Genomic DNA, 25,130 nt, shown 5'->3' on the forward strand with positions numbered 1-25,130 from the left:
CTCCCAGACTTCATAAGCATTTATCCCATAGCTGTATTACTTATGTTGAGAGACAGTCTATGGTCAGATAACCTTTTTTCAGAGTGCACATAGCTTTGCATTAAAAAGACTAGAACATCTGATGCCACCACTTTTCCATCTCTCAGGTTTAGAAGCAGGCCCTGGTTGGTCAATATTTTAAAACTTCAGAATATAAAAGATAATACTTCAGATTTTAGACCCCAGACTATACTCTTTACTCTTCTGTCTGAAGCATCTCTAAGTCTGGTTGTAAAATATTGATGTATGACCCTTGTTTTTTGACTCAGGGAAACCACCAGGTGAATATATTTTATGTTTTATGGAATCCTGAGTTCTTGGTCATTTGGGGCATCTCACTGTGTGTGCACTGCAGAATTACCCAATGAGAACTCAACTCCCTCCTGGTCTCCCAGTATAGCCATTACCCAAGAATATCCCATTCTTTATTATTGATTGCCCCTTTACCCATTTATATTATCATGCCTTTGTTTAGACTCTCCCTCATCTGCTCTACCTAACCTGCAAGGCTTGAATTTAGCTTCCTCTAGGACACTTTGCTGGATGACTACCAGTTGGAATGAGTCTGTCTTCTGTCCTTTTTTAATACTTTGGACTTTCACTGTAGTCAGTGTCTCAATCTCTTTCTCTTATTGCTTATACATTAGGGGCGCCTGGGTGGCTCATTTGGTTGTGTGTCCCAGTCTTGATTTTGGCTCAGGTCATGATCCCAGAGGCATGGGAGAGCCCCGTGTTGGGCTCCACGCTGAACATGGAGGTTGCTTGAGATTCTTTCTCTCTCTCCCTCTGCCTCTCTTCCCCACTTTTGCTTTCTGTCTAAAGTAAAAAAGAGAATATAAATAACCCCAGCTGTTATCTGTAGGGTTCTATTATTTAATGTACAATTTTTTGTGATGTTATTTAAATATGTATAAGTTCAAACCAACTGTACATTCTTTGCTATTTACTAAACAAGTGTTTAAATGTTTATTTATTTATTCTGGAGAGAAAGAGAGAGCAAGTGAGCACAGGTGAGGGTCAGAGAGATTGGGAAAGAGAATCACAAGCAGGCTCCATGCTGTCAGTGTGGAGCCAGATGTGGGGCTTCATCCCACAAACCGTGAGATCATGGCCTGAGCTGAAGACAAGAGTTGGATGTTTAACTGACAGAGCCACCCAGGTGCTCCCTAACTGTACATTCTTAATATTTATACTGTTCATAAATCAAAAACCCTAAAAAATAGGAAATAATATTTTTACAAATTAAATTCACATAAAGTCATGTAAACTGTAACAACTCAAATGAAATTGAAAATAATTTAATTGGTGAATAATGTTATTTTGATTAAATTGATTACCTTTATTGGTATTAAACAATGAAGAGTATAGCTTCTAATCCAGTTCTTTATCTAACCTCTCTTTTTTTGTATTTGAATTTCAATAATACTAATGAAAGTAATGTTTGTTTGCACAAGCAGGTAGTAAAAATGCCACTAATAGGTTGAAGAATTTCTTTTTGGTGCAGAAAAATTAACACATCATACTAAATAAAAACTCTACTAGTTAGCAATTCATGATCATTAATATTAATGAGGTGTTTTTAGATACCTTCATGTATCTGTTTATTTGAAAAATAGATTAGCATTGGGATCATATTTAAAGATGCAATGGAGGGTACTCAGATTGGTAAAGAAATCAAACCACTAAAGACAACAATAATAACTCTTAACATTTTCGAATGGTCTATATGAGGCAGACTCTTAAGACTATGACAAATATTACTTATTATCACAGCATCCCATTGTGTACTGGAGGAAGACATGATGTCATTTATAATGTAAATGGGCATTCCCAAGACTACTTGGCTATCCTCCTGAACTGTTTAGGAAGGAAGTCCTATGTCACTGTCCAAATCTTCATGGTAGGTAGTCAGATTGGTACTTGTTTCAGAGGAACTGGTCTGAAATTAGTCACACTGGAAAAATCAAGATAGCTAAGTAACTATTGGGACTTCATCAAAATAAAAAACTTCTGCACAGCAAAGGAGACAATCAACCAAACTGAAAGGAAGCCTAATGGAATGGAAGAAGATATTTGCAAATGACATATCAGTTAAAGGGTTAGTATCCAAAATTTATAAAGAACTTGCCAAACTCAACATCCAAAAAGCAAATAATCTAGTTTAAAAAAATGGGCAGAAAATGTGAATAGACATTTTTACAAAAAAAGACATACAGATGGCTAATGGACACATGAAAAGATGCTCAACATCACTCATCATCAGGGAAATACAAATCAAAACTGCAATGAGATATCACCTCACACCTGTCAGAATGGCTAAAATTAACAACACAGGAAACAACAGGTATTGGTGAGGATGCAGAGAAAAGGGAACCGTCTTGCACTGTTGGTAAGAATGCAAACTAGGGCAGCCACTCTGGAAAACAGTATAGAGTTTCCTCAAAAATAGAACTGCCCTATGACCCAGTAATTGCACAACTAGGTATTTACCCAAAGGATACAAAAATATTGATTCAAAGGGATATATGCACCCCAATGTTTATAGCAGCATTATCAACAATAGCTACATTATGGAAAGAGCCATTGACTGATGTCCATCGACTGATGAATGGATAAAGAAGTGGTATATATATACAATGGAATATTACTCATCCATAAAAAAGAATGAAATCTTGCCATTTGCAATGACATGGATGGAGCTAGAGAGTATTATGCTAAGTGAAATAAGTCAGTAAGAGAAAGACAAAAATGCCATATCATTTCACTCATATGTGGAATTTAAGACACAAAACAGATGAACATATGGGGGAGGAGAGGGAAACAAACCAGGAGGGACTCCTAAAGATAGAGAACAAACTGAGGCTGATGGAGGGAGGAGGTGGGGGCTGGGCTAGATGGGTGATGGGTATTAAGGAGGACACTTGTTACGATGAGCACTGGGTGTTGTATGTAAGTGATGAATGACTGAAATCTACTCCTGAAACTAATATTACAGTGTATGTTAACTAACTGGAGTTTAAATAAAAACTAAAAAAACAAACAAAAAAAAACAATAGAAAAGAAGGATATCGTTAGAAGATACAATGAGGAAATTGGTATAGTAACGAATAATTGAAATTTCAAAACAAAAACATTGTCAGAAATCCAAGAAATCTACCCTATATGATTAGAGCAGAAAGAAGGGGAATATTCTTGAAGCAACAAGACACTGAATTTTCATGTCTTCTGCTTTTCATGTGGACGAAAGTATGGCCTAGTGGAGAAATTAGAATCAGAAAGACATTGTGGGTTAGAATCAGCACATTTTTTTCCAAATTGTGGGGATGCAGGAAAGAACCTAATCCTTCTTATAGTTTCAGTCATCCACATGAAAAGTAGTGTGAATAAAACTTCCCCCATCTTCACCTGTGCTTCTCTTTTGTTTACATGACACTTGAAATTATGTCTTACCTTTTATCCTCACTAGACTGAGGATCCATTAGGGACATAATCAGATATTTTTCATTGTTGTACCCTTAATGCCCCTCAGAGTTCTTTATAAAGAACAATGACCAGTTTTTAAAAAATACATGGATGAATAAATTGTCTAGTCCGGAGTCTTGAATTAAGTAGGCTCTAATGTAAATGAGAGCTTCCTATCCCCTAATTTCTAACAGTACCTTGAGCCTGAATGTGTTGAATGATATCCTCATGACAAACTCTCTATCCTTAACAAGAATATATTCTTGCATGAATTAGTAAGAGAAAGATTGTAAAGGCTGAGAAATGTGATTTTACAACTTCAGTTAGCATAGCCATAGGAAAGTGCTACAGGTGGAGGTTAAGAACATAAGTTTAGTTTCAGATAGACTAGGAACTGAATCTTACTAAAATACTTTAAGACTGTAAAGAACCTCAATTTCCAACATTTGAAATATTTCAACAGTAATTTTTTATGTTTATTTTTGAGAGAGGGAGAGAGAAAGACAGAACACAAGTGGGGAAGGGGCAGAGAGAGAGGGAGACACAGTATCTGAAGCAGGCTCCAGGTTCTGTGCCATCAGCACAGAGCCTGAACCAGGGGTTCAACCCACAAACCGTGAGATCATGACCTGAGCCGAAGTTGGACACTTAACCCACTGGGCCACTCTCAACAGTGATTTTTTAAATGTTTATTTATTTGACAGAGAGAGAGAGGGAGGGAGGGAGAATGAGTGGGGGAGGAGCAGAGAGAGAGACGGAGAGAGAGAGAATACCAAGCAGCTCCACACTCAGCGCAGAACCCAACATGTGGCTTGATCTCATGACCGTAAGATCATGAACTGAGCTGAAATCAAGAGTTGGATGCTTAACCAACTAAGCCACCCAGGCATCCCAACAGTAATTTTTCCTATGTATTATGGTTGTTTTAATATTTTACATAATCTAATTTATTACCAATTAACAACCTTATGAGTTGTGGACTATTATTAATTCTCATTACTGGTTAGAAAACCGAGGTGCATATAGATTAAGATGCTTGCCCAAGATGTCACAGCTGGTAAGTGGTAGAGCTGAGATTACAACTTCACAGTCTGTTAGCCCAAACATGAAGCTATACTGCCTTTCAAAGTACTGACACAAAAGTTCTATTGTGAGTATGAAATGAACAAAAAGCATGTGATAGTATGGTGTGTGTCATATAGTCATCACTCAATACAAATTAACTAGTATTTGGTCATCATTACACTCATAATCCTCAGAGACTTTTCTGTCCCTGAGGAAAGTGTCTTCTTTCCTTTTGATCAATTTACAACATGTCCTCAATGAACTGTTCTTCAGCCTAACTTTTGTAAAAGGCTTAACTTCTGTCAATAATGGCCAGAACTCATCACACCATGAGTACACTGTACATGTGCAATGTTTCAATATTGATTGAAACAAATCAATAGTGGTGGCTTCAATAATGGGGATTTAAAGTTAAAGTCCAGTTATGACTTAATTTCAAACTGTTCTTGACTTTACCAATGCAGATTTTATACCTATATAAAATTTATATATAAGGATCATATAAAATTTTTTTTTGAAAAAGGTTTTTATTTTTAATTCAGCATGGTTTGCTGATTGACTCTCAATGGCTCTTAATGGAATAAGTAGATACTGGAAGTGATAGTTTAAAAAATGAATTAATAACAAATCAAATTTCTTGCAATTATTTCCATTTTTATTAAGATTGGAATATACGTACTAGGAAATACCTTCTTTGAAAACATGAACTAGGAAATACCTTCTTTCAGAAAAGTGAAAATAGTGAGTTAATTTCTAAGTTACACCAATAATTGTCTTAATGTTTCAATGCCTTAAACAATTCAAGAAACTAAAGACTATAAAACATGTTTCAATTCTAAGAGTTTTGTTTTTAAATTTAAGTAATTCAACAGATGTATGATGAAGGATGTTGAATTGTTTTCACATTTACTTTTAAGAGTAATTAGATTTCTGTAACTACACATTAAAAATTAATTGCTATCATTTTTATGTTATTCTTTGTTATAATTAACATGGTAGATAAAACACACCAATGCCAGTGTTGAATTTGAAGGCCAGTTCTCCAATATAATGTGCTCACTTAGGTAAGTCTGAATATATTTTACACTAATTGTTTTAGATTATTCCTGGCATGAAATTGCATTCTTAAGGTCTAGTAGAGATGATTCTGAACCCCTGAGGATATGTTCATAGTTCCCCAGGTATCTGTGCATCTCAGTTTGTAAAGTACTTCTTAAAGTCCAAACTAGTTTTCCTTCTAAAACTTTGGCTTCCTTCTTTTATTTTTCTTTCTTTCTATCCTTTTTTAAAGTATTTTTTGAAGTATAGTTGACACACAATGTTACATTAGTTTTAGGTATACAAAATACTGATTTGACTTTGTATTTTTATTTATTTTTTTATTTTTTGTTTATTTTTTTATTATGAAATTTATTGTCAAATTGGTTTCCATACAACACCCAGTGCTCATCCCAACAGGTGCCCTCCTCAATACCCATCACCCACCCATCCCACCCTCCCACCCCCCATAAACCCTCAGTTTGTTTTCAGTTTTTAGGAGTCTCTTATGTTTTGGTTCCCTCCCTCTCTAGCCATTTTTGACTTTGTATTTTTAAAGCAATGCTGTTAGATAACATGATCAAGGAATGTAGACTCATAGTCGTATCATTTTTAGCAAATGGAATTGGCAAATCTAATCAAACCAAGAAACAGTAAACATATAAGTCCAACCAAATAAAACCCCAAACACATGTTAATTTAAGTGAAAAGACTCTCATAGGCTGTCAAAATAACTAAGTAATATTCTACTTTATACATATACCACATCTTCTTTATCCATTCATGTATTGAGGGACAATTGGGTTGCTTCTGTTGTCTTAGCTATTGTAAATAATGCTGTAATAGGGAGTGCATATATCTTTTTGAATTAGTGTTTTTGTTTTCTTTGGGTAAACATCCAGTAGTGGAATTACTGGATCATATGGTAATTTTAATTTTAATTTTTTGAGGAACCCTCATTCTGTTTTCCAACAGAATGGCTGCACTAATTTGCATACCAACAGCAGTGTACAAGGGTTCCTTTTTCTCCACATCCTCACCAGCACTTGTTATTTCTTGTCTTTTAGATTTCAGCCATTCTCATGGGTGTACAGTGATACATCATTATGGTTTTGATTTGCATTTCCCTGATGATGAGTGATGTTGAGCGTCTTTGCAAGTGTCTTTTTGTTTTTTTAATGTTCATTTTATTTTTGAGAGAGAGACAGAGAGACAGAGTGCAAGTGGGAGAATGGGAGAGAGAGAGAGAGAGAGAGAGAGAGAGAGAGAGAGAGAGAGAGAGAGAGAGAGAGAGAATCCAAAACAGGCTCCAGGCTCTGAGCACAGAGTCTGACATGGGCTCAAACCCACGTGTTGCAAGATCATGACCTGAGCTGATGTCAGTGTTCAACCAACTGAGCCACCTAGGCAACCCTCCCTGCATGTGTTTTTCCTGTTGGCTATTTGCAATAACCAAGATAGACCTAGAGGATGTAATGCTAAGCAAAATAAGTCAGACAGAGAAAGACAAATACCATATGATTTCATTCATATATGGAATTTAAGAAACAAAATAAATGAGCAAACAAAAACCCAAACTCTTACATATAGAGAACAAACAGGTGGTTGCCAGAAGGGAGGTGGGTGGGCAGTTGGGTGAAATAAAGGGGATTAAGAGTACACTTACCTTGATGAGCGCTGGGTAATGTACAGAATTGTTATATTGTACACCTGAAAAACTAATGAAACACTGTATGTTAATTATACTACAATAAAAAAAGAAGACAGGCTAGTAAATTGTAGGTTGAAAGTGTTTAAATGTTAAAGTAAGAAATAAAACAGTTTTGAAGGCTCTTATTTTTGCAGTATACATAAGGGAAAAGAAGAAAGTGCTCATGGCCTTCATCTGACTTCACAGAGAATATTTTAATATCCTTATATTGTTTAGAAACAGAAAGCTTTCAATTTTAATATTATTACTAAGGAAAGAAGTTATCAAAACAACCAGTCAGAGTTCTGGGTTTCTCTTTAAAGCTTACTTTTTCAGTATATGACAACACTTTCTAAAGTCTTTGGAATTAAAAAAAAAATCATTTCCTTCAAATTGTACCTCCAAGGATAAATGAATAATAACAAGATAAATGAATTACAATAGAACAAGTTGGTAACAGCGATGAATATTCAGGCAAGTCTCCAACTTTGATGCTCTTGTGAAAGTTCTCAACCTAACACGTAACTAAATCAGATTCTTTGAATGAATTTTATAAAAAAGAATGCTATTTCTCCCATTGATGTTTGGGTTAAAGGCCATTTACTTCATCTTTTTCTGAGATTCTCCTTGCTAATTATGAAAACTTAACATTTTAACATTTAAGCCAGGCTTTGGAATCTCACTAAGTTTGTAAACATAAATCACTCTGGAATATGAAGCAACACTTGCTCTCAGAGATCACAGCATGGGCCTGAGTCCTTGCCACATCTGCCTTCACTTGTTGAGGACTGTGTCTATTTTGTCTTATGCATACTCCTAGGATAAAGCTCCATATAAGTTTGTTAGAGTATATTTTATTATTATAAAAAACATTAATAATAAATTGATCCCCAGATAAGGAATGTTCAATTAGCCTAGTAAAGAGATAGGAGAATGGATTAGCTGATTGCAAAAACAAAGGAAATAATGAGAAAACAATGCATTGATCTTTTTCATATTTACTCTTGGTAAATAAGAGTTCTGTGTTGGAGAATGATAGACAAGGTAGGACATTTTACTGGAGTTGGGAAATTAGGGCAAATGAGAGAAGGATGGTTACTCACTGGCCATTCAGCCAGCCAGTCTTTTTTGAGTGCTTGCTTTCTGCGAGCACTGTGCTGAAGTACTGGAGACAGAGGTGAGTTCATCACAGCCCCTTTCCTCCAGGAGCACATCGTCAAATGGAGGAAATGAGCTGTAAACAATGCATCTTAGCAACGTCTGAAAAACCTGAACTTACTTTGTTGTAATACCCACAATAATCATAGCAGTAGCGGTAGAAGCAGCCACAACAGCAGTTACCATTTGAGTCTTTTACTACACGGGAGGCCCGTTCTCTGTACCTTATGTATAATATTCTAATCCTTAAATCAATGATTTTTAGATTACATATTATTATAATTTTATTATAAGGAGGTGAAACTTCAGAGAGGCTAACGAATTTGCCAAATCCACAGAACTTGCAAGTGGTATGCCCCGGAATTATACTCAGTTGTTATTTGGCTCCAACGTTCTGGTCCTGGCCATTACGTCATACTTTAATTATTGTAGAAAAGTAATAAGATGATGATGGTGTGAATGGCTAGAATAATGATACACAAGTGTCTGTCATTTGGGGTTGCCTGTGTGTAGACTGAATGAAGAGTGGAGTGGAGCCATTTGGAGGGGCTTCCAGTGCTTTTAACTTTCCCTTGAGATCATGTCCACACTCTCTTGCTCCATGGTATGGTAGATGTTGTACTTGGTCTTCCCCAAGGAGACTCTAGGAGAAAAGTCTCTGGGGCCCCACAGCCTCTAAATCTCACTCAACCTTGCCAGCACTGACTTCCAGTCCCACGCACTGATCTGTCGTCCTTCAGCACCATGGCCATATCCCTGAGTTTGTAGGCTGGAGCCACAAAATCCAGAATCAGAGCAGTTCTTTCTTGCCAGGTGAGTGTGCAGGTAGGGAGCTAGCCTTCAATCTCCATCTTGTCTCTCCTTGACCCATTCTAGGATTTCTCTATCAACATTCTGTCTCTCACTCTGAACCTATTTTGTTTAGCATCATCCTTTGTGCTTTATGTCTTCACAGACATCCCCCCCCCCCGACCCTGTCCATCTCTCTTACCAGCCCTCCTTTCTGTTCCCATTCTTGATGTTCCGTTTCTCACACTTGCCTTCACTTTTCTTTCTATCTTCCAGAAACCATTTCATGTCACTCTATTCTTCTCTCCTTCTACCCTATACACATCATCACCCTGCTCTCACTCATCATCTACATGCCTTTCTCCTTTCTTCTAAAAAAGAAATCTTTATTTCTGCTTATTATCTATGCCCCAGTCATTAAAGAAATCCCCACCCTTAATCCTGCTCTTCTCCAATCAAAACTCTTCCTATTTTTTCTTCTGTTTCTTTCATTCACCCATGCACTCTGTACTCTTATTCCGTCATGCCTTTCTCTTCTCTTACCCCAGCACTTTGCATTCTTTGTTTCATTTCCTCTTCCCTTTTGTCCTTTCTTCCACTGTCTCCATTTCCATGTTTCTGACTCTCATTATTCTTCCCAGTCATCTCTCTGTGACAGCACACAATTATTTTTAGAAGGCTGAACTTTTAGGAAATAAAGTTTAAGAGAAACTCTCAACTGACAGTAAATTCTGCTTTCCAAGAATTATTTTCTAAATCTTTGTCACCTACTTACAGCTTATACACAGCACACACACGCACACACACAGTTATATCACATTCACATTCTTCATTCAGAATGCCAGCTGTTCTATGAATAAAATAGAGGGCAGTTTTAGTGCCAGCCAGAAGAGTTTTTATATGTTACACTTTGCTGTGATTTTGCTATCTTCTAGAAACCTTTTCATGACCTCATCCCATCCCTGACCTCATCTAAGGCTGAGATGGGACGTTCTCCAAGTAAACTCCACAAGCTCCTTTGCTTATATTTATCATATAAGTTATCACACTGTTTTTCACTTAGTGTTTACCTTCCCTTCTTTCCACACTGTGGCTTCCTCATGGCAGAGCCTTTGTGTGGTTTATTTCAATGTACCATCATAGGTAAAGAAGTGCCATCATAGGTAAGAAATCCAATATTTATCGAGCAGATGAATTAATCAACAAATGGATAAATAAATGAATGATCTTCTGGATCATGTGATTACCTTCTGCACTTGATCTAGCCAAAATTACTTTGTGGGGACCATAGGCAAACTTAGGTATTCAGATCAATTTTTAAATTCTTCATCCCTTCTCTTATCTCTCCTCTGAGATATTTCCAGAGGCACAGTTTCCAGTTGCTAATTCCTGCTTAGAGTAACAATTGTACTTTGAGAGAAAAATATTCTTTGGCAATTACTCTTATAAATGATTAAAAGCCCCTGGCATGAATGATTCATAATGATTAGACCTACATTTTTTCCCCTGCTCCATACTCCCACCACCTCCTTTCCTGCTTTTCTTTTGGCTGTTATTCTGTCTCCTTTTCTCTTCCAGTACTCATATTCTCTCTATATTCTTTACCTATATTATTAACCCTCCCTGGTATACTCTGGTTCATTATGTGCTTCATTTTTTACCAAAACTATAGGATGAATCCTTCAGCCTTTTACTGTAGCAGTGAGGTTGGTCAGGTTTAAAGGTGTTGATTTATGAAAAATTAAAATTACGTTGGTCAATGGGGCTCTAGGACTGGATATGTTCTTGAGGTTTGCTTTTGGGGAGCCTCCATAGTGAAGGGAATGGGGGAAGAAGGGAGAAAAAATATATAGAAAAGCACTAACCACTGAAAGAAGGAGGATGAAATTCACAATTTTACCATATTCAGGAGATTGGAAAAAACCAAATGTCAAGAACATTGAGTATTGGTAGAGAAGGAAAATGAAGGATTGAGAGAAGCCGCGGTTGAGGTGTTGACTGTTCTCTGTGTTAAAATTCCAGTTCTTCCAGTGACTAGCTGTGCAATATTAAGCAAGTTGCTTAATTTCTCTATGCCTCCATTGCCCCATGTATAAAACGAGAATAAAATCATATTTACCTCATGGAGTACAGGTTTAATAAAATCATACATGTAGAGTGTTTGTACTGTTTGTCACATAGCAAGGGGTCCAGAAATGTTACGTATTTTACTACTATGACTACGACTATGACTACCATCACCACCATTTTTACAGGTCATTGTATATGGTGAGTGCTGTTTATTGACAACCTTGGAAACAAAAATTTGAATAAATCATTTTAGAAGTAAACTATATTTAATTATACTATGTTTAATTATACAAACAAGATGGAGAAAATGGTTGATAGATTATAAAATATGAATCGTATTTTAAAATTTTTGAATGTTCATTTCATTTCTTTTTCTTGCCACTACTTCAATGGCCAAGACTTACAAAGCAATGTTGAATAGGCCTTTAAAAAAGTTTATTTATTTATTTTGAGAGAGAGAGAGAGAGAGAGAGCAGGGGAAGGACAGAGAGAGAGAGAGAGAGAGAGTGAGAGAATCCAAAGCAGGCTCCATGCTCTAAGCACAGAGCCCAGTGCTGGGCTCGATCTCTCAAACCTTGAGATCATGACCTGAGCCAAAATCAAGTCAGATGCTTAACACACTGGGCCACTGACTGAGCCAAGGATAATAGTCATCCTTGCCTTGTTCCTGAACTTAAGTGAAATTATTTTAGAAATGCGCCAAGTATGACTTTCACTCTAGATTAATAGTAGACAAACTCTATTGGGTTATTCTTTTTATTTCTAGTATACTAGGATATTTTGGTTATGAATGGTTACCAAATTTTATCAAATGCACTTTCTGCATTTTTTGAGGTGACCATACTTTTTTATTTTGTAAACACTAATGGGAATTTTATTTAGTTCTTCTAACATCTTTGTGAAAATAAATTCTATGTCCATTTTAGAAATCCATGATTCAGACAAATCGAGAAACTTGCCCATGTAAGAGTTACTAACTTGGAGCACAGAAATATAAACTATGTTAGCTTGGACCCATACTCTATAGCAGGAATAACTAAGCAACACAAATACACATCACAGAAAATAGATAAACACATTATGGTATATTGATACAAGGGGCTATTATGTAGCAATGAAAAATAAATAAGCCATGGCTATATCCAATAATATCAGTGAATCTAAGTAGTATAATATTCAGACATAAAATCAAGTAACCCCAAATCATTTAAATTTGGTTATCCTTTTATAAATTTCATATCATTTCAAACTTAGCACTATTCTTCTTGGAATACCTTAGGAGATATATATCAAATATAAACATGTATTAATGAAAGAAAAGGAATGATTAACCCAAGATTCAGGAGGCTGATTGCCTTAGGAAGTGACAGGGTGAAGTAATGTATGAGTAGATATGAATTATAATCAATGTTCTAGTTTCTGTGTTAACACCAATTTAATGGGTGTTTGTAATAGTGTTCAGAACTAAGGGAGCAAGCAGGTGATGCTTGGACCAATGAAGAAAGTGCAGTATGAACCAGGGATTTTGATTAATCCAGTCTTGGGCTCCTGAGGCCAGAGAAATATAAGCAGTTAGGAGTCCTCCACCTCTGTCTATTATAGTCTTGCTGAAGATTTTTCCCTTCTCTTCCAGAGACCTGTTTAAACCTTGTTCCTGGCTATTGATCTCTAGAGTCAGTCCCAGATGAAAGAGTTTCTATCAGAAACTTACTGTAAGATTTACTACAGCCAGATAGAGAAATAGGAATGGTAATTGCAAACATGAAACGTACCTGGAATTAGGGAAAGACAATTTAGGGAAACTTCTCAGCCCAGTGGCTCATTATAGTTCTGATGGTTAATATTTCACATGTATTTTGAAATCTTCCTCCTTCCACAACGTTTGGAAAATTGTTTTGGAAGTAAATCTCTGGTTCTCCCTGTTCTAAGATAGATATTACCTAATTATGGATTCTCCATGATGTTCTGGCTTGAGTGTCCTGATGTTGAGTATGTGATTGAATTACCTGGTGGGTATTATTTGGAACTAGAATGCAATGCTTAGTCTTATGAAGGAATAGAGAAAGACAGAAATCATATGTTTTCATTCATATGTGGAATCTGAGAAACTTAACAGAGGACCATGGGGGAAGGAAGGGGAAAAAGTAGTTTCAAACAGAGAGGGAGGCAAACCATAAGAAACTCTTAAATACAGAGAACAAACTGAGGGTTGATGGTGGGAAGACTGAGGGGAGGGGAAATGGGTGATGGGCATTGAGGAAGGCACTCATTGGGAAGAGTACTGGGTTTTGTATGTAAGTGATGAATCATGGGAATCTACTCCCAAAGCCAAGGGTACATCATATACACTGTATGTTAGATAACTTGACAATAAATTATATTAAAAAATAAAATAAAAATAAGTTGCAAAAAAAATAAGAAAGTAAAAGCACTTATATCTCAGTTTCTATTCTTGCCTTTACTGCTTATAGTTTTTAGTAACAAAAGTTTCACAATATAGAAAAATATATGGAAACCAAGATAATACATATACCCAACATCCAACTTAAAAAAACTTAACATTTACCTTTTTTGGTTTCAGTTCTTATTTTGAAAAAAAAATAGGTGGTTACAGATACAGTTAAAACCCAAACTAGGGGCACCTGGATAGCTCAGTTGGATAAGCGTCTGGCTTTGGCACATCTGACTTTGGCTCAGGTCATGATCTCACAGTTTGTGAGTTCAAGCCCCACACTGGGCTCTGCACTGACAGTGTGGAGCTTGCTTGGGATTCTCTCTCTCTCTCCCTCTTTTTCTCTGCCCCTCCCCCACTTGCTCTCTCTCTCTCTCTCTGTCTCTCTTTCAAAATAAATAAACTTAAAAACAAAAACAAACAAAACCCCAAACTACTTCTCCATCTTATCCTTATACTTTCTTCCTTCTCCAAAGATAACCACTATCCTGAATAAAGTATTCATTATTCTCATGCATGTTTATATATATAATATTTTTTACATGTTTTAAATCTCCATATATGTCATATTTTCCTGTCATTCTGAACTGACATTTTTAAAGTTAATATTATGTTCTTGAGACTTAGATTTATTGGTGCATCCTTTCTACTGATATATACTATGAGTAAACCACACGTTAAAATAAGTATGTACAGTTGTGGTACTATATTTAACTGAATAACCTATCCTTCAAAGACTGAGAATGTCATCTCTGTTATATATTGCAGGTTCTAGAAATTGTGAGTTTGCTTTGGGGTTGCCATTTGCTGTATTCCACAGGCCCGCACTTAGCCACGTATTAGCCACAATGTGAGTCTCAAAAAGCTTAAGAACTAATCTCATGCCGATTTAATTCTCAGGCCAGGACATTATTAAATTGGAGCTCAATAATGAAAAGATAGCTTAAGAAAACATATTTGGAAACAAAAATACAACTCAAAGCATTATTTAAGGCCTTAAACAAAATTTGAGCAAGAGGTCATGTGCAACTCCTGTCAGTGCACGGATAAAAGTTAGAGAAGGCTGCATTTACAGAATCTGTTAGGATAAGGATGTTTGAAGCTTTCTAGAGTCTATTGTTGCTGAGAAATCTTTTACCAGAAAGTCTAATTATCTTTCCTTTGTAGATAATCTTTCTGTTCTCTCTGGTTGGTTTTAATATTTTATCTTCATATGTAGGTTATGAATTACTAAATTTTACACTTGAAACTAATATTACACTGTATGTTAAGTAAATGGAATTTAAATAAAAACTTGGAAAAATAAAATAAACAGTAAGGAAAAAAGTATTTTATCTTTGTATTTGCTGTATAGCAATTTCCCTAACATAGTGTCTATGCATAGATTTTAAAAAATTTATCTTATTTGGAAGTCATTGTGATTCTTCAGTCTGAGGCCTTGTTTCTTTAATTAAATCTGGAAAATTCTTAGTCTGTTCCTTCAATATTGTCTCTCCTCTATTTCCTCCTTATTGTTTTTTCTTGTACTTATTTGGTATCTTAGTGGATCTCCTTTATTTTTTTCCCCAAAAGTCTTGCCTCCTTTCCCCACATCTTGGTCACTTTTTACTGTTTCTACGTATTTTGTCAGAACTAGCTCTTCTCTTTAGTCACTGCCCAAGTCACCCATTGAGTTTTTACTTTGAATGTGAATATTTGTGTTTTCTAGTAATTCATTTTGAGTCTTTGCCAAATCTGTTGTATTTATTTTATTTTATTTTATTTTATTTTAGTATTCATTTTTTTTAAACTTGTTTTATTTTTTATTTTTTTAAATTTACATCCAAATTAGTTAGCATATAGTGCAACAATGATTTCAGGAGTAGATTCCTTAGTGCCCCTTACCCACTTAGCCCATTCCCCTCCCACAGCCCCTCCAGCAACCCTCAGTTTGTTCTCCATAATTATGAGTCTCTTCTGTTTTGTCCCCCTCCCTGTTTTCATATTATTTTTGTTTCCCTTCCCTTAGGTTCATCTGTTTTGTCTCTTAAAGTCCTCATATGAGTGAAGTCATATGATTTTGTCTTTCTCTGACTAATTTCACTTTGCATAATACCCTCCAGTTCCATCCAGGTAGTTGCAAATGGCAAGATTTCATTCTTTTTGATTGCTGAGTAATACTTCATTTTATATATATACCACATCTTCTTTATCCATTTATCCATTGATGAACATTTGGGCTCTTTCCATACTTTGGCTATTGTCAATAGTGCTGCTATAAACATGGGGGTGCATGTGTCCCTTCGAAAGAGCACACCAGTATCCCTTGGATAAATGCCTAGTAGTGCAATTGCTGGGTCATAGGGTAGTTATATTTTTAGTTTTTTGAGGAACCTCCATACTGTTTTCCAGAGTGGCTGCACCAGCTTGCATTCCCACCAACATGCAAAAGAGATCCTTTTCTCCGCATCCTCGCCAACATCTCTTGTTGCCTGACTTGTTCATGTTAGCCATTCTGATAGGTGTGAGGTGGTATCTCATTGTGGTTTTGATTTGTATTTCCCTGATGATGAGTGATGTTGAGCATTTTTTCATGTGTCGGTTGGCCATCTGGATGTCTTCCTTGGAGAAGTGTCTATTCATGTCTTTTGCCCATTTCTTCACTGGATTATTTGTTTTTTGGGTGTTGAGTTTAATAAGTTCTTTGTAGATTTTGGATACTAACCCTTTATCTGATATGTCATTTGCAAATATCTTCTCCCATTCTGTTGGTTGCCTTTTAGTTTTGCTGATTGTTTCCTTTGCTGTGCAGAAGCTTTTTATTTTGATGAGGTCCTAGTAGTTCATTTTTGCTTTTGTTTCCTTTGCCTCTGGAGACGTGTTGAGTAAGAAGTTGCTGCGGTCAAGATCAAAGAGGTTTTTGCCTGCTTTCTCTTGAGGATTTTGATGGCTTCCTGTCTTACATTGAGGTCTTTCATCCATTTCGAGTTTATTTTTGTGTGTGGTGTAAGAAAGTGGCCCAGGTTCAATCTTCTGCATGTCTCTGTCCAGTTTTCCCAGCACCACTTGTTGAAGAGACTGTCTCTATTCCATTGGATATTCTTTCCTGCTTTGTCAAAGATTATTTGCCATATGTTTGTGAGTCTAATTCTGGGTTCTATATTCTGTTTCATTGATCTGAGTGTCTGTTCTTGTGCCAGTACCATACTGTCTTGATGATTACAGCTTTGTAGTTTAGCTTGAAGTCTGGGATTGTGATGCCTCCTGCTTTGGTTTTCTTTTTCAAGATTGCTTTGGGTATTCAGGGTCTTTTCTGGTTCCATACAAATTTTAGGATTATTTGTTCTAACTCTGTGGAGAATGCGGGTGTTACTTTGATAAGGATTGCATTGAATATGTAGATTGCTTTGGGTAGTATAGACATTTTAAAAATATTTGTTCTTCCTATCCAGGAGCATGGAATCTTTTTTTTATTTTTTGTGTCTTCTTCAATTTCTTTCATAAGCTTTCTATAGTTTTCAGTGTATAGATTTTTCACCTCTTTGCTTAGATTTATTCCTAGGTATTTTATGGTTTTTGGTGCAACTGTAAATGGGATCGATTCCTTGATTTCTCTTTCTGTTGCTTCATTGTTGGTGTATAGGAATGCAACCGATTTCTATGCATTGATTTTATATCCTGCAACTTTGCTGGATTCATGAATCAGTTCTAGCAGTTTTTGATGGATTCTTTTGGGTTTTCCATAAAGAGTATCATGTCATCTGTGAAGAGTGAAAGTTTGACCTCCTCCTGGCCAATTTGGATGCCTTTCATTTCTTTGTGTTGTCTGATTTCAGAGACTTCCAATACTATGTTGAATAACAGTGGCGAGAGTGGACATCCCTGTCTTGTTCCTGACCTTAGGGGGAAAGTTTTTCCCCATTGAGGATGATATTAGTGTTGGGTCATTCATATATGGCTTTTATGATCTCAAGGTTTGCTCCTTCTATCCCTACTTTCTTGAGGGTTTTTATCAAGAAAGGATGTTGTATTTTGTCAAATGCTTTCTCTGCATCTGTTGAGAGGATCATATAGTTTTTGTCTTTTCTTTTATTGATGTGATGAATCATGTCAATTGCTTTGTGGATGTTGAACCAGCCCTGCATCCCAGGTATAAATCCCACTTGGTCGTGGTGAATAATCTTTTTAACGTATTGTTGGATCTGGTTGGTTAATATCTTGTTGAGGATTTTTGCATCCATGTTCATCAGGGAAATTGGTCTATAGTTCTCCTTTTTGGGGGGTCCATGTCTGGTTTTGGAATCAAGGTAATGCTGGCTTTCATAGAGTTTGGAAGTTTTCCTTCCATTTCTATTTTTTGGAACAGTTTCAAGAGAACAGGTGTTAACTCTTCCTTAAATGTTTGGTAGAATTCCCCTGGAAAGCCATCTGGCCCTGGACTCTTGTTTTTTGGCAGATTTTTTGTTACTAATTTGATTTCCTTACTGGTTATGGGTCTGTTCAAATTTTCTATTTCTTCCTGTTTCAGTTTTGGTAGTTTATATGTTTCTAGGAATTTGTCCATTTCTTCCAGGTTGCCCATTTTATTGGCATATAATTGCTCGTAATATTCTCTTATTATTGTTTTTATTTCTGTTGTGTTGGTTGTGATCTCTCCTCTTTTATTCTTAATTTTATTTATTTGGTTCCTTTCCTTTTTCTTGTTGATCAAACTGGATAGTGGTTTATCAATTTTGTTAATTCTTTCAAGGAACCATCTTCTGGTTTCATTAATCTGTTCTACTGGTTTTTTTTTGGTTTCGATAACATTAATTTTTGCTCTAATCTTTATTATTTCCTGTCTTCTGCTAGTTTGGGGTTTCATTTGCTGTTCTTTTTCCAGGTCCTTAAGGTGTAAGGTTAGGTTGTGTATCTGAGATCTTTCTTTCTTCTTTAGGAAGGTCTGGATTGCTATATACTTTCCTCTTATGACTGCCTTTGCTGCATCCCAGAGGTTTTGGGTTGTGGTGCTATCATTTTCATTGACTTCCATGTACTTTTTAATTTCCTCTTTAACTTCTTGGTTAGCCCTTTCATTCTTTAGCAGGGTGTTCTTCAGTCTCCAAGTATTTGTTACCTTTCCAATTTTTTTCTTATGGTTGATTGCGAGTTTCATAGCATTGTGGTCTGAAAATATGCGTGGTATGATCTTGATCTTTTTGTACTGACTTAGGGCTGATTTGTGTCCCAGTGTATGGTCTATTCTGCAGAATGTTCCATGTGCACTGGAGAAGAATGTATATTCTGCTGCTTTAGGATGAAATGTTGTGAATATATCTGTTAAGTCCATCTGGTCCAATGTGTCATTCAAAGCCATTGTTTCCTTGTGGATTTTTTTGATTAGATGATCTGTCCATTGTTGTGAGTGGGGTGTTGAAGTCTCCTACTATTATAGTGTTACTCTCAATGAGTTTCTTTATGTTTGTGATTAATTGATTTATATATTTGGGTGCTTTCACATTTGGCACATAAATGTTTACAATTGTTAGGCCTTCTTTGTGGATAGACCCCTTGATTATGATATAATGCTCTTCTGCATCTCTTGATACAGTCTTTATTTTAAAGTCTAGATTGTCTGGGGGCACCTGGGTGGCTCAGTCGGTTGGGCGTCCGACTTCAGCTCAGGTCATGGTCTCACGGTTCGTGGGTTTGAGCCCCGCGTCAGGCTCTGTGCTGACAGCTTAGAGCCTGGAGCCTGCTTCGGATTCTGTGTCTCCCTCTCTCTCTGCCCCTTCCCCGCTCATGCTCTGTCTCTCAAAGATGAATAAACGTTAAAAAAAAAAGTCTAGATTGTCTGATATAAGTATGGCTACTCCGGCTTTATTTTGTTGACCATTAGCATGATAGATTGTTCTCCATCCCCTTATTTTCAAACTGAAAGTGTCTGTAGGTCTAAAGTGGGTCTCTTGTAAACAGCATATAGATGGATCTTGTTTTCTTATCCATTCTGTTACCCCGTGTCTTTTGATTGGAGCATTGAGTCCATTGACTTAGAGTGAGTACTGAAAGATATGAATTTATCGCCATTATGATGCTCGTAGAGTTGGAGTTTCTGGTGGTGTTCTCTGGTCCTTTCTAATCTTTTGTTGCTTTTAGTATTTGTTTACGTGTGTGTGTGTGTGTGTGTGTGTGTGTGTGTGTGTGTGTATTTTTTTTCATCTCTTCTCCTCTCAGAGAGTCCCCCTTAAACTTTCTTGCAGGGCTGGTTTAGTGGTCACAACTCCTTTAATTTTTGTTTGTCTGGGAAACTTTTTATCTCTCCTTCTACTTTGAATGACAGGCTTACTGGATAAAGAATTCTTGGCTGCATATTTTTCTGATTCAGCACACGGAATATATCCTGCCACTCCTCTCTGGCCTGCCAAGTTTCTGTGGAGAGGTCTGCTGCAACCCTGATCTGTCTTCCCTTGTGTGTTAGGGACTTTTTTTCCCTTGCTGCTTTCATGATTCTCTCCTTGCCTGAGTATTTTGTGAATTTGTTATGCCTTGTTGATGGTCAGTTTTTGTTGAATCTAGTGGAAGTCCTCTGTGCTTCCTGGATTTTGATGTCTGTGTCTTTCCCCAGGTTAGGAAAGTTTTCTGCTATAATTTGCTCACATAGCTCTTCTACCCCTATTTCTCTCTCTTCCTTCTCTGGGACCCCTATGATTCTGATGTTGTTCCTTTTTAATGAGTCACTGATTTCTCTAATTCTTAAATCATGCTCTTTTGCCTTAATCTCCCTCTTTTTTTCTGCTTTGTTATTCTCTGTAAGTTTGTCCTCTATATCGCTGATTCTCTGTTCTGCCTCATCCATCCTTGCCGCTGCTGCATCCATCCGTGATTGCAGCTCAGTTATAGCACTTTTTTTTTCAACGTTTATTTATTTTTGGGACAGAGAGAGACAGAGCATGAACGGGGGAGGGGCAGAGAGAGAGGGAGACACAGAATCGGAAACAGGCTCCAGGCTCTGAGCCATCAGCCCAGAGCCCAACGTAGGGCTCGAACTCACGGACCGCGAGATCGTGACCTGGCTGAAGTCGGACGCTTAACCGACTGCACCACCCAGGTGCCCCAGTTATAGCATTTTTAATTTCATTCTGGCTATTTTTTACTTCTTTTATCTCTGCAGAAAGGGATTCTAATCTATTTTCGATTCCAGCTAGTATTCTTATTATTATGATTCTAAATTCTGGTTCAGACATCTTGCTTGTATCTGTGTTGGTTAAATACCTGGCTGTCATTTCTTCATGCTCTTTCTTTTGGAGTGAATTCCTTAGTTTTGTCATTTTGAAGGGAGGAAAGGAATGAATGAGGTAGAAAAATTTAAATAAAAAAAAATTAAAATTAAAAATTAAACACACACACACACACACACAAATTGAATAGATGATGCTACATCCTAGATGTGTTTTGGTCTGGGTTTTGAAAGTGATTTGACAGATTAGAGGAAAAACAAAGGTGGGGGAGAGAAAAAAAAGGAAATAGTTTGAGAATTTGAAACAATGAATACACTAAAGTAGACTAAAATGAGATGATGTGGTTAAAATAGAATTTGAAAAAATATACACAAAAGTAGAGAATATAGGAGAAAAAAATTAAAGAAAAATTTTTAATAAAAATTAAAAAGAAATATGAATTTTTTCATTTTCTGTATTTAAGAAAAAAGAAAAAAATGAAAAAGAGAAAAAAATAAAAAAAGAAAAAATAAAAGAAAAAATCATTTGAAAATTTGAAAAAGTTAATAAACTGTAGTAGACTAAGATAAAATGATGGGAGTAAGATTGAATTTGAAAACATTTACATAAAAGCAGAAAATATAGTAATAAAAATTAAATAAAAATATTTTTAGATGAAATTGAAAGTAAAAATGAAGTTTTTCTCTTTCTGCATTCAAAAAAAAGAAATGAAAAAGAGAAAAAAAGAAAAAGAAAGAAAAAAGATAATTGTTTGAAAATTTGAAAAGGTGAGTACACTGAAGTAGACTAAAATAAAATGATGGAAGAAAGTAGAATTTGAAAAAATTTACACAAAAGTAAAAAATATAGTAATAAAAATTAAAGACAGATATTTTTAATAAAAATTGAAAATAAAAATGAGTTTTTTTCTCTTTCTGTATTCAAGAAAAAGAATTGTAAAAGAGAAAAAGGAAAAAAAAAAGAAAAAAATTGAATAGATGAATCTGCTAACAGATGGAAGTAGGACTTAAATTGCTTCATTTTCCCCTAGAAGTCAGTCCATGTAGCCCTTTATAGTCCATAAATTAAGCCAGTGGTGAGGCTTGTGTTCTTGACGAGCAAAGTTGGCCCAGTTGGGTGGGGCTCGGTGTAACAGCTCTGCTCTCCACTAGATGGCGCTGCTACCCTACTGGGGTGGATTGTCATGGTGCTCGCAGGTGCGCATGGCATGCACGGGAGAGGTGAAAATGGTGCCACCCAGCTACCCAGTCTGTTCTCCCAGATCAGCAATTGTGCACCGGTCCTCTGTCTTCAGTTCTCGTCCACTCCCCACTTTTTCACTCTCTGTGACCAGGCCCCAGGCATTACTTCTCTCCCAAGTTTTGTCTCAGATGCAGCTGTTTTCCCCGGCTCCTTACTTCTGAAGGACTGCGGCTTTGACCCATTCCGCCCCTCTGTGGGAGGGTCTCACCAAACAATGGCTGAATGTTGGCTGCACCCAGGAACGCCAGCTGGACCCTTCTGTTGCTGGTGTCCCAAGACTGTGGCCAGGTGCCAGCCTGCCCCCAAAAAAGTTCGCGAGACAGTGTAGCAGCAATGTTTTGGGGATTATGGAAAATCACAACACACATCTGGCACCAGGCTTCATCCTTAACACCAGTACCAGCTAATGTGGCCGCCTTTCGGGGTCTGCTGGGACCAGCTGGCTTCAACAGTTTCTACCAAGTGTCCTTCCAGCAGTGGAACCGCTTTTCCCCATGTGGCCTCAGAACCTCCCAGACCCCACTCTGTTCCTGGGGATTCACCTTTCCCACCAGAGCACCGCCAGGTATTGAGCGGTGGAGTTGCAGACTTTGCACTCCCCTTGTTTACAGTCTTAATGAAATTTAAACCCTCTCCTTTCTCCTTTCTCCCTTTTTAGTTTAGTCCCTGTGGCTGTTCCCAATTTTCCACTTTCTCTCCAGCTGCTCTTGGGGAGGGGTGCTTTTCCCGTATTCTCCCCCCGCCCAGTCTCAGTCCTGTCTCCACCTGCAAAAGCGGCTCCCTGCCTGCCACCAGCTTCTCTCTCCCCAAGTTTACCTCTCCACGCCACATACCTGCTGAATTCTGTGGTTCAAGTTGTGCAGATTGTTGTGTTAATCCTCCAGTCAGTTTTCTAGGTGTGTAGGATTGTTTAGTGTTGGTCTGGCTGTATTTCATGGACGCGAGACACACAAAAAGCTTCCATGCTGTTCTGCCATCTTGGCCTGTCATATTTTATTTTTATAATATCATTTTATAGTCTTTATTCTCTCCCTTAGACACAAAGTATTTTAAACAAAATTTATAAAACCTGACAGATTAGTTAATTTTATAATATTTAGAGGGAAATGATTCTCTTATTTATTGATTGCTGATTGTCTTCATAATAAATAGGTCTTGTTTTAGTAATTGTGAATTGTGAATTCATCTCTTTGGTTGGTTTTTACCTGTGGGATTCCTGCATCATCTGGGGTCTGCAAGTCCTTGAGGAGAAGTTTTATGTTTACTTCTGTAAGGCAGCAGTCTGAGAATGATTTTTATGTTAGCTTGTCAGTTTGCGGGGTGTGGGATCATATGTGTTCTGTAAATCAGCTTACCCATTCTGTGTGCTGTGCAGACCCATACCTTCATTCTCATGGGAGACATTTCCCTTCCATGTAGTACAGGTTGGGAGATAAGAGTTTTCTTTGGGTGTCCTGTAGCCACTGGTATATATACATTTGCTTGTTTGTGTATATTCTCTCTTCGAAAGCTTAACTTTTTGAATGTCCTAAATTAATGTGATGTTGTATATCTTTTGGCTCACACAGGCCTATACTCTCACCTCCTGTTCCACATGGGAATTGTTACTTGAGCCTCTGGACAACCAAGACTGATACTATGCCCCTCTCACCTACCTGTTACCACCACCACTACACCATCATGGACAATTTAGATATTAGTTTTTCATATCCCTACTTGTTTATCAACCCTTATATTTCCTTTACATTCTTGAAAGTTCAGTTATAAATTTAAAGAGGTGATTATTGTATTTTTTCAAAATTTCTACTTGTGTTGAGTGGGGTAGGTGCTTAGTACCTTATATTTCAGGAAACTGAAGCTTTCAGAATAAAATATGAAGATCTACAGAAATCTGAGAGCTTACCATGTTCATAAAACTGAGAAAGAACTGTCTAGTTTTAAAAATACTGGGTAGGTTTCTCAAATTCCACATATTAATGAAATCATATGATACCTATCTTTCTCTGACTTATTTCACTTAGCATAATACCCTCCAATTCCATCCATGTTGTTGCAAATGGCAATATTTCATTCTTTTTGATTACCAAGCAGTATTCCATTGTGTGTATATACCACATCTTCTTAATCCATTCATCAGTTAATGAACATTTGGGCTCTTGCCATAATTTGGCTATTGTTGATAGATGGGGGTGGGGTAAATGGGTGATGGGCATTAAGGAAAGCACCTGTTGGGATGAACACTGGGTGATATATGTAAGTGATGAATCACTGGGTTCTATTCCTAAAACCAAGACTACACTGTATGTTAACTAACTTGAGAATAAAAAAAAATACTGGGTAGGTGACTCAGCATGAACTTGGTAAGATAGTTTAGCTATTGACAATGAAAGTTCTTTACAAGCCAGATCAAGCTATTTGGATTCTATTCTGAAGACCCGGACTCTTTAAATAGAGAATCACTTGTTGAAAGTTTTCCTCTCAAATCAGTATGGAAGATCTATCAAGGGAAATAAGTGGAGAAACTTGTCATGAGGTTATGAAATTAGCACTGGTCAGAGTTGCTGAAGCTTAAATAGTGTGAGTGGATTCCACTCAAAGGAGAGCAAAGGATGGATATAAGGAAAAATGTAGAAGTCAAGGAGTGATTGAACATGAGGAGATGAGGGAGAGATTGACCCCAGTTTTGGGCAACCAGATAGATGATAATGGTGATGCCATCAACCAACAAAATTGAATAAAGAGTAAAAATAAGTTATTTCAGGACAACCTGAAGCGATTTCACTATAAAAACCAACCACTGATAGTAAACCATTTTTATGTTAAATATTAAATGATACATTATGTTGTTTACAGGGTCAGAGAGAAGAGATCATGAGGGCTGCAGTGGGATGAGGTGTAAACTGAAGATGAGGAGCTAGTGCCTGTGAGT

The 25,130-nt window shown here is 36.8% G+C and overlaps 1 protein-coding gene across 3 annotated transcripts in view; it reads left to right on the top strand.

Annotated features, from left to right (window-relative positions):
- Nucleotides 1–25,130, top strand: part of LOC106965928 (olfactory receptor 1L8-like) — a 412,015-nt gene that overhangs the window by 152,836 nt on the left and 234,049 nt on the right. Inside the window, exon 5 of one of the 3 annotated variants that reach the window (XM_053204661.1) lies at nt 25,055–25,124. The exons of the other annotated variants lie outside the window; for them this stretch is intronic. The gene's annotated coding sequence lies outside the window, so the exon portion shown is untranslated. The remainder of the gene's footprint in view (nt 1–25,054; nt 25,125–25,130) is intronic. 3 annotated transcript variants of the gene reach the window in all.

The sequence above is a fragment of the Acinonyx jubatus genome, chromosome D4 (genome assembly GCF_027475565.1).
Source record: "Acinonyx jubatus isolate Ajub_Pintada_27869175 chromosome D4, VMU_Ajub_asm_v1.0, whole genome shotgun sequence".
NCBI classification, from domain to species: Eukaryota; Metazoa; Chordata; class Mammalia; order Carnivora; family Felidae; genus Acinonyx; species Acinonyx jubatus.